The 16549-nt window shown below is 30.5% G+C and overlaps 1 protein-coding gene across 2 annotated transcripts in view; it reads left to right on the top strand.

The window, feature by feature from the left end:
- Positions 1 to 16549, top strand: part of LOC131008955 (uncharacterized) — a 984029-nt gene that overhangs the window by 478112 nt on the left and 489368 nt on the right. The gene's annotated exons all lie outside the window — the stretch shown is intronic.

Genomic DNA, 16549 nt, shown 5'->3' with positions numbered 1-16549 from the left:
AATGAATAATAGTAATAAATAAAGAAAGAACCAACTTTTGGTATGCATTTAAAAGAGAAGTGCGTACAATGTCCATTAAAATTTCGTATGTCGAGAATTCAACCACGATTTACATTTGCTGGCTGCTGCTTTCTCCAAAATAATTTATGAAAACCCTAGAATCGCAAAAAAACGCCAAAATAAGTCTTATCTGTATTTTTTTAAATATTTTTTAAAAGGTCTTATCTGTATACAATTGTCGTTTTCAAAATTTTACAATTATTCAGTCTCGTAGATTAAATAATGGCCCCATCCAACTTGGCTATTACTACCGCGTGACTATGTGCTCTTCATCAAAACCCCATTTTCTCGGGAAAATAGTGTCCAATTTATTTTTTTTATTTAAAATAGAAAAAAAAAAACTTGGGAAATAGCATATTTACTAGATTCGGTTCATCATGGAGATATGTTTTTACTTGGATTAGAAAGTGGTGGCCTACATATAGTCCCTTTAAAAAATATATATCAAGTCATTTATTTTCTTAGCTTTTCAATTTTAATTAAGCTGCTTAAATAATCCGCTATTACACACCCTTCTACCATAAAAGGCATAATTTATTTTAATTATAATTAATTATTCTATTTATAATTAATAAATACATAAATCTTAATTGAAAATTGATAAACCTTAATTGAGTGGATGAACCGTACCAATGCACACAAAGTTTTTTTTGCAGGTTATAACGGAGGTGTATGAATCATAAAACTAGCTAGCTAGATTAAATCATGGGCTTAGGTCTCTATTTTTTTTTAATTTTTTTTTTGAGAAATCTATACTTTTACTGTTTATTTGTACTATATTTTCGTTATATCCTCGAACTGTAATATTTCATCTTTTTTTTTGAAAGGCTGTAATATACTTCATCTTCAAAGTTTTCTTTACAGTTTTTTTTTTTTTTTACTATGTCGCTACACTATTGTATTTTATCTCAAGAGACCTTCTTACTATTTTGCATTTTACAACAATTAAAAGATTGATGAACAAGGGCCACAAGGCAGTATATACTGATGAATAACAAAATTTAAAAAATTGGTGATGAATAATACATATAATCTGATGAACAAGGTACTATATACCGATGAACAATGCAGTATATACTGATGAATAACGAAATTTAAAATATTTCGCTCCCTCCAGGATTCGAACCCTGAGAAAAAAAATTCTCCCTCTAGATACAATATCAGCCATATGATTGATGAAATGAATGCACAAAGATCGTGCCTCAGGTCTCATTAAAAATAGGGGGTCTCATTGGAGCGCTCTCCAAAGGAGCGTTTATAGACGAGATTGAACCAAAGACATCTCACAAAGGAGAGTCTGTCTCAGCTTTATCACTTGAGTTGGGCTCCACTAGCTTAAAAGTACAGCCCCTTTAATCGTCTTAAATTCCCATCTTGTCGATGAAAAAGCTAATGAATGTAGTATTAAGGATACTTTTGAATTGTTAGTTTTGGTATTGATTAAGATACGCAATTTAATTTTTCAATCTAAGAAAGAAATCATAGTAGTATTAGTTATCAATCCTCCACACAAAGGTCACGTGACAAACAAACTATTTTGGACCTAAATTTTTTTGAAAGAAACAGCAAATCTGAGACTGAGATTATGTCTCCAACCCATAGTAACCCAACATTCACATATATATGCCCCCAAGTCACAAAAGTGCACATGGAAGAGAAAAAACAAAAAAGAGGAAAAAAATAAAATAAAATAAAAAAGAGTCAATGTTTTATTGTATACGTAAAGATGCAACGTAGTCTTAAAATCATTGTCGTTGGAAGCTAAATTATTTATTTTATAAAAATAAATGTTTTAGAAAATTAGGTGACAATGAATTCGACCTTTCTATTATTGAGTCAACACATATTATTGTTAGAATGTTAGTATTTTTTTTATTGGAGAAACAAAAAATTTCAGAGTTATGTCACAGATTGTTAGAATAATCTTGTGATAATAGATCAAAATATTGAAAATGATTATCATTTTTTTATTGCATGAATAATCAAAATATTTGCATTGGTGAAAATGATGTGTGGGATCTAATATTGCATGAATAATGAAAATCGACATAGAGATATTCGGACCTGAAATCCCAAGATTGTTGGTGTTATGAGAAAGAGTGATGGGTTTTAGGTATTTAATACTCTCTTCGTCTCATTACAAATGTCTCACTTTTTATAATGGAATGTTCCATTATAAATATCTTATTTTTTTTGACAACATATTCTCTCTATATTTAATATTTAAATAATTTCCACCAACTGACTTTATTTATTAAAGGGCCGTTCGGTGTAAAGGATTAGATAGGATTGAATTAAACTAATCTTAGTAATATCTTGTTCGGTTGGGTGAATACGACCCGTGATTCAATCTTGGAACAATATCACATAGGAATAGTCTTGACTTATGAGTCTTTTTTTTTTTTTTGATCGGGCAAAGTCATGTTAGATGTTAGTAATTAGTTCCACATCCACTCCAAGAACCACATTATCTCTCCATTCACCAAATCCACCTTATATCTCCAATCACCAATTCGCTCCCAAGAGGGATCGAACCCGGGTCACTTCACTTAAGTGAGGACCCGGTGGCCAGTGGGCTAAGCCCCCTGGTTTGACTTATGAGTCTTGGCTTACCCTCTGTCACAAAATTAATCTCGAGCCAACTCAATCTCAGATAATTTCAGATTAATTTAATCTCGGCAAGTGAACAATTTTTAAGCATACATTTTTTTAATTTTCGTGCTTAAAAATAATGTGATAATTTTTAATAGGACGGAAGGAGTAGAAAAACGTAGAAAAAGGGCATGAGAAAATGTGTGAAGATATTGTCACATGAAATAAAGCCCAACATTCCTCCACAAAACTACAAGTAGCTAAGCCTAGTTTCATGGTCCACGACCAAACACGTGCACACCATTTTACCATGTTTCAATTTCTACGGATCATTTTTGTCGCAACTCTCTTTCCTTCTAATTACCACTTCCAAATTATATCACGAGCGAAATCTTATTATAGCCATTTTTTATAAAAATATAAATTTTACAGTTCTATTTTATAATAAATAAGTTATATAGTCATTTTAAGTTTAAAAGACTATATAACACTCTTTGACTTTTTTATACTCGATGGTGTATTCGATGGCACCATCGATGACGCCATCGTGTGGTTATATGTGATAATTCCCACTTATATTATCTACCAAACTTTTATCATAAATTTTGATAATTTTACTCTTGTAACTTACATTTATTTACTCGTGATCTATTTAATAATACTCTTAATTGTGAGACTCTTTTTTCACCATTAATATTCTAAATAATTTTTTATTAAAACTCGTATCGAAAGCATCTACGCATATTTATGGAGGACGGAGAGAGTAATATTCTATATTATTTCTGCAGTGTATATAGGATGATCAAATACATTTTGTGGCAAAGAAATTGACATAAATAGATAGGATACGTGATCGGTGGAAAGTAAGAAACAAATGTTGGGGAAGTTCTTAACGTAAATTATAAATACTAATTATGGTTTTAATGAACAATAAATCTATGCAACCACATTGTGATAATGAACAGTAAAATAACTAAATCTTATTTTTATTTTAAAAAATAAATTAAATTATTTTCTAGTTAGGTAAATCTATGAACAATGAATACGGTTTCAATGATACACCGTGAATTTGTTATATATGATTATGAATTTCCCATAAAAAGTTATGAATTCAAAAAAGATTAATTTTGGGCACCTCTAGAAGTCTAGAACTCTGAATCATTAATTTATTTATCAAAGTGATGAATTCACTATAAATTTCTACGATCTAAAAAGTGAAAAAAGTTTCTGTTTCATACTCCCTCTGTCCATAAAAAAATAAGTTATTTTTGTCATTTTGGATTTGTACACAAAAATTAGTCAGTTTTCACTTTTGGAAAAATTTCTATTAAATGGTGGATCCATTTCTCCGCTCACAATATAATTAATTATAATTATTAACACAATTTTTTGAGTGAGATCTCTTCTCCACTCTAATAATTGTATCTATTTAAAAAATAATTTAAGCAAATTATTGTTGGACTCCAATCTAAAGTGTGCATGAATGTCCACACAGTTCTACACTATCATGATATTGTCCTTTATTTTTTGACTCAAAAGGAAAAAAGATATTGTCGGTTTTGCTTCGAGCCTCATCGTTTTTTGTTTTTATATAGTTCCTGTCAATGGTCCTAGCTCGTTTAATTAGAGACAATAAATTTCTAAACTTAGGTAGATTTTCATGATTAAATACAACTTTGATTGTACAATCAAAGATTGTTTGGAATAAAGGGTGTCAAATGGCCGCAAGATTAGATTCGTAGGGCCATAATTATATAAGAGATCAAATTGAAAATCATATATTAAATGAGTTACACGCGAAAACACATCATATATTATGTCTATTTTTAGTTTACGTGAGCTGAGAATCTACGATCTCTATTTTCGATACAGATTAAGTAAATTTATGTATTTCTTGACCATAGTTGTAAATCACACTTAAAAATAGGGGTGACAAGTTTCAATCCAAAACTATTTAATTTGTCTAATGTATAGATTGATTAAAAAGAAAGAAAAAGAATTTGAAGTCAAAAAAAAAAAAAATGATCCACACGTAGACTAGTACATACTCCCAACATTCCTTTGGTTGTCATGCAGCCAGCAAAGCAAATATATGTATGTGTGAATATATATATTTATATAGTATTATATAAACAGTGACTAAAACAAAGATTTGTTTTGTTATACTGAAAAAGATGATTGGTGTCATATTCTTTAACACACAGCGTGACTATTCCAACAATATCACATGCATCCATGTGAACTTCAATTAAGACACCTATCTTTTTCTTTTTGGCATTATAATATAACTCTTTCCCTCCAACAAAATATGAAATATATAAAATAAAAATAAAAAATAAAAAATAAAAACTACTCGTGTGCCAATTCTGCTTTAATTTTGGATTTCCCTGTGTGTGTGTGTGTGGACCTTAATTCTTGCCCAGCTCTACTGTATATAATCCAAAGTATAGGGTCATTTTCACTGTTGCTGCAGCATTCAATTTCCATGGCAGTTTCCAAATAGTCGATCTTCTTCTATCATGTGTGACTATGTATCATCACAGTAAAGAAAAAAGGAGAGAGAGATATAAAGTTGATATCTATAGTTCCTCTTGTTAATTTGTACAAATAATGAGTTATGTGATGATATTTATTGTGTGTGGACTTTCCATTTTAGGAAGTGGCATATTGAATTGAGACGTTTATATAAGGAAACATGACCTATTGAATTGGGAACGAAGGGAGTACTATGCATGTGTACAATGAGATGATGCAAATTTAATTTGTTCCACATGATTAAAAAAATGTGATTTAAATGTGTAATTCTAACTAGGGATATGTTTGTCAATCCAAGACCAAGAGTTTGGATATTGGTTAGTAATTAGCGTCAAGGGTTTGTCAATTAACCAAAAAAGATTGATTAGCTAAGTTGATGTGAAGTCGTCGTATACTCCCTCCGTCCCATACGGATAGGCTGATTGTGATTTTCACAAAGATTAAGAAAAATTATTGGAAATGAAAATATATAAGTAAATTTCCTAGTATGCCCATATTTATTATTTAATGATATATTAAAGTGGGAGTAAATTAAATAATTAAATAGGGATATAATAGTAAATGAGTAAAAAAACGTTACTTTTTATGGAAACAAGCCTATATAAATGAAACATTTAAAAAAGGAAAACAAGCCTAAGCATATGGGACAGAGGGAGTATATATTTATTCTTCTACATAATTTCATGTGGGCTTGAATAGGTAGACAAACTCAATACTACTACTTGGGATTATTAATTGGAAACTATTTCTAGCTACTTGGAAAAGAAATGGGTTTTTTGACCACACCCATAAAAGTAAAAGTTAGGTCTTAATTAAATACTCCACCTATTTATTTCAACCGTGCGAATTATTACCACATATTTTGTACTATTATAAGTTTTGGATATACATCCCTACTCTCACTAGCTAGTTACGAGTTTGATAAAAAAAAAATTGAAACTAAAGAAGAACTTATGTGTTACCTTTAAAACAATGTCTCTTAGCCAACTAGGGAAATCGACGGTGCAAAAAACATGCATATTGTGCAAAACAATAAGCTAAACGTGATTATCGTTAATAAGCAAAGACGATCGAGCAACTCTAATAATGTCGAGAGTATCCTCCGGCAAAAACTGGCCTTCTTCCTCCGGGCTAGCCATCACACGAGCCGCCAACATCGAATCTGTGCAAACTTCAATGAAAGATTAAACTTCTATTGTAAACTAGAAAACAAAGAGTATGGTTGTGGGCTTTCACCATAACTTATGGTGGAATCAATAATATAATTGTCTTCCTATATATGTAAAAATTAGTGATTGAAATGTGAAAATCATTAGATGTCAGCGTCGGATATGGCATCTCTCTCTCTCTCTCCTTCTCTCTCTTTCATTTGTTAATTAAATTCCAAACATTTAGGTATTAAATTGCAAAAGAAATTGTAGAGTGACATTTTTATACCCAATTGTTTCAATTTCCACGTTTTTTTTTCCGACAGACGAAACACTTGGCTTTTGGTATCCCAAGTGACATCTCTGGTGATGAAGAGTAGCTACAATAAACGAATTTGTTATAAAAATTATGAATAATAAAAAAATAAATCGTGACATTTGATATTTGAACTTTGAAGCAAGATTTTTTTAGATAGTATAAGATACATATTATGTCATGTAACTGTATATTATATTAATAAATTAATTATATAATAATCACATTATTACAAATTAAACCAAATACTTAAGCAAAATATATATAATCCATATATCGCCGGGGATCCATGTCTAATTTGCAACTACTTTCAAACAATTATGCTCAAACATTATAATTTTATTTGCCAACGGGTCTCGTTTCGAAACGACGTCGTTTTGATTGTTAAATGTAGTATATGCCAACGTAGGAAATTTCGTTGACTATATGCCAGCTCTTGTTCACCGGAAAGATTTAGGGGTGTTAAATACTCTCTTCGTCCCATATATTTATGTATACTTTTTCTTTTCTTGGCACGTCCCCAAAATTTATATATGCACATCCTATTTTTAGACATTCCTCACAATTTTATCCTTGTAACTTACCATATTTAGTATTTACCCACAAATACAATCTATTTAATAATATCTTCCATGAATTATGTGGGACTCTTTCTCCATTATTAATATTCTAAATATTTTTTTATTAAAATTTGTGTCGAAAGCATCGATGCCTATTTATGGGATGGAGAGAGAGTAAGTTATAACAATTTATTGACATTTTTGTCATTATTACTTTTAAATTTGTGTCTAATTTACAACTTAGATACAAAGTTAATTGTGACTTTGATTGCATTTTTTTTTTTTTTTTTGAGAGAGATTTTGATTGCAATTGATCCTATTTCAATCCTGCAAGTTTTTCTCCAATCCAATAAAAATGACTTTCGAAGACGAAATACATAAACTTCACTTATTGGTCTTGGTTTATAATATATAGTTTGGCCCAAAAGTGATGATTCCTCACGGCCCATTATCTGTGTCCAAGTCTTTCGAGGCAGCCCAATAAATGAGGAAATTGAAGAGTTACACAACAGCAAAATTTAAAATTTAACCTAATCTTGAATCATTGGTGCTTTTAGTTTCAAATCACAACTGATTTGAAATTTTCTGTGTAAATAAAAAGTACAGGAATTTAAACTTGGTGATTAAATGGAATACATCTTATATAAGTTTCAAATATGTCCTTTTCCATCACTATAATAAATTAAATAAAATATCATAAATCAAATCCATTTGTTTTTTTGTTTTTGTTTTTTGATATACAAGATACATATACATTAATGAATTAATCAAATAGCAATCATATTATTACAACTAGACCAAGTATGAAAACAAATACTCCTCAATCAAATCAATTTGAAAACTAAACATAATATAAGTGAATCAAAAATCAATTTTTTTTTTAGGAGGCTAAAAATCATTTTAATATTCATGTATACTTTCTCTTTCAAACAATGGTATGTCATTCTATTAGGGTCTTGTTGTAAATATATCTTCTAGATATATCTTATGTGTGTTGACCAAGAAACCTAGAGGGAGAATAACACTTGACATCTTCAAGCCACCGGAGTTGACTGTCCTCCGTTCACACCGGACGTGTGTGAACGTTCACACCGGACGTTCACACTTGGTTTAACACCTATAAATATGGGTGTGTTGTGAACTTCATAAGAACGATATTTTGTATTCTCTACTATATTCTCTCGCTTCTCTCTAGTTTATAACACGTTATTAGCACGATAGTTCTAGTCCTCTCATCTTCCTTCGATCGTAAAAGGATTGGAGGTATGCCCTAGGAAAGAATTGTGTCTTTCCAATAAGGTACGACTAATTTTCTTTTCATCTGAATTTCAATCCGTATAATTTTAGTAATCATCTAAATCCAGACGAAAGAAACTTTGAAGTATTATAATATTATACTGTTTAATATGTTTATATCAATAAATTGGCTTGGAAATAACCAGAAAACGGAATCATGGTAACATATATGCTTTGCATAAAAGAGATTGTTATTGAAATTTGTGCAAATTCCCCTTATATTTGTGGTTTGATGCAAATATGTTATATTTGTTTATTACGAATGATATAATTTTCGTTATTCTTGAAGAAATACAAATAATAGGAAAAGTTATATTTTGATGCTATTAAAATAGCATTTGTTTGAGCATATTAAATTAGTGATGCATTTCGAATGATATTGATCTTAATCATTCCACCAAACAAAAGTGAATTTTGATTGGAATTTGGAGGATATAAAGTAAATTTTTGATCTGTACTTAGACGGAATATGTCATTTTATGTAAACTTGTATTTGATGTGGTATAAAAAGTCAATGTGAAATAGTAGATTTTAGAAAAATAATAAAGAAAAATATGAAAAGTTCACGCAAAATAGAAGACTATTTTGATAATTGGAGACATAATAGATTCGCCCGATTATGTTAAAAAGATATGATGCCAATAGATTTAATCTCAATATTTTTGTGCACCCTTTCGGTGAGATGACAAACATATATAATTGAGTTTTAATTTATTTTGTTTGTTAAGAGTGCAATATTTGATTGGATCTTATTCTACAAAATCTTGAATATGATTTATTACTACGTGGCAATTCTTGTTTCGTATTATTTTATATAATCAGTAAACTTCAATGTTCTACTAATTGAATCACTATTGATATTATCATGTATTGGGAAATTTTTTAATTCATAGTGGATATATACTTTGTATATTATATATATACAACGTATTTTTTTTAAATAATCTTGAAAAACTCATTGATGCTATTCAAATAGCACAAGTAGTATTCCTGAATAATATTACATTCAAGATCTTAAATTGATGCTATTAAAGTAGCACAAGTAATATTCCTGAAGAATATTACATGCTCTAAGAGCAAGTAAATTAAATATTTGGATAACATATCCTTGAATCTTTATCTATTTGATTCATATTGTTGCTCCCGATGTAGCACAATCAATATTCCATGAAGGATATTACATACTCTTCAAGAGCAATCCATATTATATGCTTTTGAAAATTAGACCTTGAAGGTCAAACGGCCCTAAAGGCCGAATGGTTGTACTCTTTTTCCCTTACTAAGTTTTTTCCTACGAGGTTTTCTTAGTTAAGGTTTTTAACGAGGCAACTAGTGTAATATATGAGTAAATATATATGTCTTGTACTGTTTTCCTCTACCAAATTTTTCCCATGGGGTTTTTACGGAGAGGTTTTTAACAAGGCATGAATATATATATATATATATTAATATCATATGAAATCTTGTGATATTTGTCTTGGTAAATAAATACACATATTATTCTTCAAAAGAAGAAGTATTTCCTTAAGTTGACATTAGATGAGAATAATGTTAACATAATATCAGGTGCATCAAAAATCATTGAAGGCTCCGGAAGAGCTTGTATCATTTTGCCAAATGATACTAAATTAGATATTGAAAATGCCCTGCACTTTAGTAAGTAACTTACTAAGTTTCAAGGATATCCGAAATAATGGATACCACATCGAGACAATTATGTGAAAGGTAGAAATGAATATCTTTGCATAAATTCTTTTGTTTCAGGCTATAAGCTGACAAAAGAAAAATTAGCAACACTACCTTCTGGAATGTATTACACATTCATAAAAGCAATTGAGACAAACCATTTCATGAACGTAAAGTTCAATGATACAAAAAGCTTTAAGCTTTGTCATGATAGGTTTGGACATCCTGGAGCGACTATGATGCGCCGAATAATCAATAATTCATATGGGCACAACATAAAGAATCAAAAGGTTCTTTCTACAAATGAATTCTCATGTGATGCTTGTGCGCAAGGCAAGTTAGTCATTAGACCTTCATATACGAAGGATAATACTGAATCTCCATATTTCTTAGAAAGAATTGAAGGAGACATTTATGGACCTATACATCCACCTTGTGGACCTTTTCGATAATTTATGGTATTAATTAATGCCTTTTATAGATGGTCCCATGTATGCTTGCTTTCTACTAGAAATGCAACATTTGCTAGACTACTTGCTCAAATCATAAAATTAAGAGCTCAATTCCCAGACAATTCAATTAAAAGAATTCGTCTTGATAATGCTGGTGAGTTTACATCTCAAGCATTTGATAACTATTGTATGGCTATTGGAATTGAGATTGAACATCCAGTAGCTCATGTCCATACTCAAAATGGTTTTGCGGAATCATTTATTAAACGTCTTTAAATTATTGCTAGACCATTACTTATGAAATCAAAACTACCAACTACTGTTTGGGGTCATGCCATATTACATGCTGCAACATTAGTTCGACTAAGGCCATCAGCAAATCATGAATACTCCCCAATGCAAATTATATTTGGCCGAGAACCTGATGTTTCTCACTTACGAACTTTTGGTTGCGCGGTTCAAGTCACAATTGCACTCCCACAACGTACAAAAATGGGTCCCCAACGAAGACTTGGGATATATGTTGGATTTGATTCACCATCAATTATAAGGTATCTAGAACCTTTAACAGGTGATTTATTTACTGCACGTTTTGCAGATTGTCATTTAGATGAAATGACATTTCCAACATTAGGAGGAATAAATCTACATCCAGAAAAGCACAAGGTTTTAATGAGGCAACATTTTTTAGGGATTGGTCAATCAAGGGGAAGTGTTGTAAATATATCTTCTAGATATATCTTATGTGTGTTGACCAAGAAACCTAGAGGGAGAATAACACTTGACATCTTCAAGCCACCGGAGTTGACTGTCCTCCGTTCACACCGGACGTGTGTGAACGTTCACACCGGACGTGTGTGAACGTTCACACCGGACGTTCACACTTGGTTTAACACCTATAAATATGGGTGTGTTGTGAACTTCATAAGAACGATATTTTGTATTCTCTACTATATTCTCTCGCTTCTCTCTAGTTTATAACAGGTCTCGAATTTTGATTTATTGATATTATTGTCTACAGTTTTTAATATTTTGAATTATTCAGTTCAGTTTATTAATATCTTAGTTATTCAAGTCAGAGCAATCAAAATAATTGGATTCAATTCAATTAACTGTTGTATACTTGTTTTAATATGCCCAATATCTCTCACTAAATCAAAAGCTTTCAAACTAACTTACTAAAATAAAACTTAATACATAATAAATTCAATAGATTATATAAAAATTTGGCTAAAAGATAAATTTATTCAATAAAAAAAACTATAAAAAAAATGCAGCTATAGTATGGACAATACAATAAAATAACTAAATCCATTTTAATTAAAAAAATAAATTAAATGAATCAATATTTTTTTTTTCTATTTGACTAGTTTATGGTTAGTCATAATGTGATTCCATAGATTTATTGTTTCATAAAGTTTGGTATTAAAATTTAAAGCAAACCCCTAGCATATATATGTATTTTTTTTTACTTATCAAAATGAAAGAATTTGCGTGTTTAACTCTTTCATTTCTTGACTTAAAAAGACACCAAACACTGCGAACTTCTGTTTGTGAAGAATGAAATCTTGCTTGAATCTGAAAATGATGAGTTGATTAACCTTACGGTATTTATTTTCCATTTGATTCCTATTTCAGAATCCATTTAGGTGGTATTGGACTCTATGGCTCAAATGTCGGATAGAAATTTTGGATTATATAGAAATAGAAGTTAATGTGACATTATTATAAGGGTTACCCATAATATTATCATTTCATAATTCCGTGCAATCGTATAAATGCAAAATAAAGCTTGTGATTATTTTAGTACTCTCTCCTCATGAACCAAGACCAAGTTTCTTTTTTGGTCTGTCCCACGAAGCAAGACCAGTTTCTAAAAATGGCAAAAAAATACTCCATTTATTTACTTTTTCACCTACCACACTTAACACACAAAATATCAATTTCTTAATTTCCGTGCCGAAAAAAACTATGTCTCGCTTCATGAGACGGAGGGAGTATTTCATCTACCCTCCAAAATTTGGGAAAATTTTGAAATTTAGTGGGAAAATTTGAATGTCAATCATGAATATTTTAGATGTCTTGTAAAATTCAGCATCCGAGAAAAGGGTGACAAAAATGTCGCATCCCTACCTTATTAGATAAGACGAACTTCAGTGGAGACTGGAGCCCCCTTAGATATTTGACTCGTTATATTTTCTAATTTTTTTTATTAAAAACTAATTCTTATTATTAAAAACTACTAATTCTTAGTGAATGAGGAAAATGTGATGAAGATTCCTTTTTTCCACTTGGAATCTAGACATAGATTCTGGTTGTGATAATGTTTTTTGAAAACTATATTTTAACGCTTCTAGGTTTGAAAATATTTCTTCATTACACATTTTTATCTCTTTTTACATCGGAATATAATCAAGATTTAATTCATTTCCCACCTCTTAAGAATGAAGGCAAATTTCAACTCACCCAATAAAAATTGATTCCTTGTGTCTCTTCAATTTATCTCTAAACAAATCGAATTCAAAATTAGTATCAAGGTGTCCCCTTCTAATATTTATTTTCAATTTTTAACTACTATTTTTACTCTCTATTTCATAACAATATATGTCCTAAACTAATAATGCTAGCAGAATCTTAAGTGTTGGTGAAGTATTATTAAAACAACCAACGGTGAACAATATTGAATTTAATGTTAATTCTATTCTAGGGTAGCCCTCAATCATTTCTTCAATTTTCCCGCCTCAATTTTTGAAATTTAAAATCCAACTACCCAAGAATATGTCTCATGATAATTTCTCATTTTAAATTAATCGCCAATTCATATGTGAATGTTATGAATCACCGAACATAAGCAAATCATTGGTTGTAAATTGTAATATGAGTAATTACTAGTATTTTTATAGTAAAATACACACTTTGATGATTTAAACGCCCCTCTCAGTGTATGCACACATTTTCAAACATTGGGATTTAAACACCCCTCTCAATGTATGATTTAAAAACAATAATACTATTTGAACAATATTTGTTCGGACAAAATATGATGAAATACTTTATAAAATAAATTTATTTAATATTAATATCATATTTAATAAGATATATAAAAAAGTCCTTATGCAATTAATCCAACATATATATATATATAGGAAAAGATTTAATAGAACAAGGTAAATGTTGAAGGAAGGGAGAAAAAATCTCGTGTCCAGATTTTGATGAACACACTAATAATTGTGATGAACGTATCAATAATTTTTTATGAACGAATGTATTTGTTGAAAATACGTATTTGTTGAAATTCTTGCACTCCAGGATTCGAACCCCAAATAAAACGTTCAATAAAATTATTGGTATATTCATAAAAATTTATTGACATATTCAATGTTTCTTAATTTCGCAAAAAAAATAATTTCTTCATAATACCTAACCCTGTATATGTACATATATTAATAAATTATACAAATAATTTAAAAAATTTAAAGATCGCACGATGATGGACTCGAACACATAACCTTAAACCTCAAGGACTAATCACCTACCACTAGATCAATACACGCATAATTTCTTAATCATTTATTTGAGTTGGATTTTTTTCTACATACTAATTAATAACAAATCAATATAGCTAGTGATACTAAAATAAAATAGGAGGATCTCTTTACAAATTTAGCCTTAACACAATCAACGCTCTAGATTTATCCGCCATTCCCTTTATAACACCTCTCCGGAGACCGCACGAATATTGTGCATTCCCTCTCTCTCTCTCTCTCTCTCTCACACACACACACACACACGCACGCACAGATAACAGAGGAAGAGGCTAAATAACCTGAATTCAGGTATGTCGCGGTGGGCCTCAAATTTCCGGTGGATAGATTCCGGCTTCCCTATCCCGGCTTCTTTCTTCCGATGGCCGAGGCTCTTCGCCTCCTACTTGACGCCGCCGAGCTGGAGCAGCAGCAGTAGCCTAGGCCTTAATCTGCGGCTTCCCGACGTCGATGATGTGGTGTGGTCCGTCGTCTCCGCCGTGGAGTCCGTCGCGCTCGTCTCCTTCCTCTGCTTCTTCTTCGTATTCTGCGGCTGCACCATATGATCGATGCCGATCAATTATGCTTCGCGGCGAAATTTCCAGTGAGCAGTCTGTATGTTTTCAGTTTTTGATATTGGATCTGTTGCCGGAAGTTCTGAAGATTTAAGGCGGCGCGTGAGATTTGGTGGTTTTGAATTTGAATTTGAGAGGAAGCAGCCAAATGGCGTCTTGCCGCTTTGATGATTTTGACTGCGAGATGCTGAGGGTAGTTTTGTCACTAGTTATCTGAATTTTTCATTCTTTTTTATTTACATATTTTGTTTTTTCGTATCTTGTTTTATCTTTAGTTTACTTGTTTAGAAATAAATCTTTAAAGCTTTTACATATATTGTCATTTGTCAAGATAGCAATTAGTGGGAAATAAAGATAACTATATGCAATTAGAAAATAAATGTAATGTAACTAGCGAGAATTAAAAATAATTTATCTAAAAAAGAAGAATTAAAAATGAGTGGTACCTCAAAATTGGCAACCAACTCGATTATCATTATACCTACTACAATGAAAACGTCTCACTTTCATATCACGGATAATTGACTGCAAATTTATTATTTCAGCAGTCAATTAGGCCTCGTAGCCGTCGTGATTTAATTTGAAAGTGTACAATTACTTATCAAAATAAATAGCCTTTAAAATTTTCAATTCGATCCAACCATATGATTATTTAGTTTTGTTTTGGGATCGATTGATTGTGATGTAAAATGTATTGAACTTATTGACTCTTGAAAATGGTGGCAAAATTCCTAATATAATTGTTAAAGATGTGATAAATATGCGTAAGTCGAAGATAAAATTTGCTGTAATACTAGTATTCATTAATTCAATTAGAATTTATAATTGTTATTTTTACATCTAATTTGCATTTCTTTTAGTTAAAAGATAATTCTGTGAGTTGATTACTCCAAAATAGAGTGTATATATATATATATATATATATATATATATATATATTTATATTTATAATTTAATAGATATTATGAAATTAATAATGAGAATCGAACATAAAATTGCGACAAGATCTTATAATTCGGGTTGGAAGCGAAACAATAATACTCCACCCCCCATTAATAATGAATCACTTCTCCTCCCAATGATAATGAGTAATGACCTACCTTTTTTTTTTTTCATCTATTTCATTAATAATGAACATAAAACACAATCTCTCACAACAAGTTGGGGGCTTCACCACTTTCTATCGCTATTTAGTCCATTTTAAAGCTCTCTCATATATATTAAAGTAAATCATGTACGTTTTAAATTGAAATTTCAAAGTTGGATATCATAAAGTATAATATTACAATAATCGTTACAACCTCAAAATTACAAATACTTATGTATTTTCTATTTGTCGTGTAAGGATATAAATAAAATTTGAGAGAAAATTAAATTTGCCCACTTGTGATAATTTTAAAATTAAAATTGCTCACTTCTTATAAAAATTTGATTCTATGCTCAAAATACCTAAACTACCCTTCATGTCTCAATCAGTGTACTTGCAAGACAAAAAAACAGTTGTCGGAAAGTAGCTTGCCGTCCGGACAGCAACCTCGGATGGCAACCTACTTTTCCGACAGTAGACTACTTTTTCTTACATATTGTGTCAGAAAAGTGTAAGACTTTACACAAACAATGATGCAAAGCCATCTACGACAAAGGGCAATTTCAACTCTTCACTTTAAGTTGGGCATAGGATTAAGTTTTTATAAGAAGTGGACATTTTTAATTTTACACTTAACAAAGTGGGCAATTTTGCCTATTTACACATAAAATTTTATTGATCAGTGGAATATTAGTGTAATGTTTTTTAGATATTCAAT

The sequence above is a fragment of the Salvia miltiorrhiza genome, chromosome 2 (genome assembly GCF_028751815.1).
Source record: "Salvia miltiorrhiza cultivar Shanhuang (shh) chromosome 2, IMPLAD_Smil_shh, whole genome shotgun sequence".
NCBI lineage: Eukaryota > Viridiplantae > Streptophyta > Magnoliopsida > Lamiales > Lamiaceae > Salvia > Salvia miltiorrhiza.
This window is presented reverse-complemented; position numbering and strand designations above follow the sequence as displayed.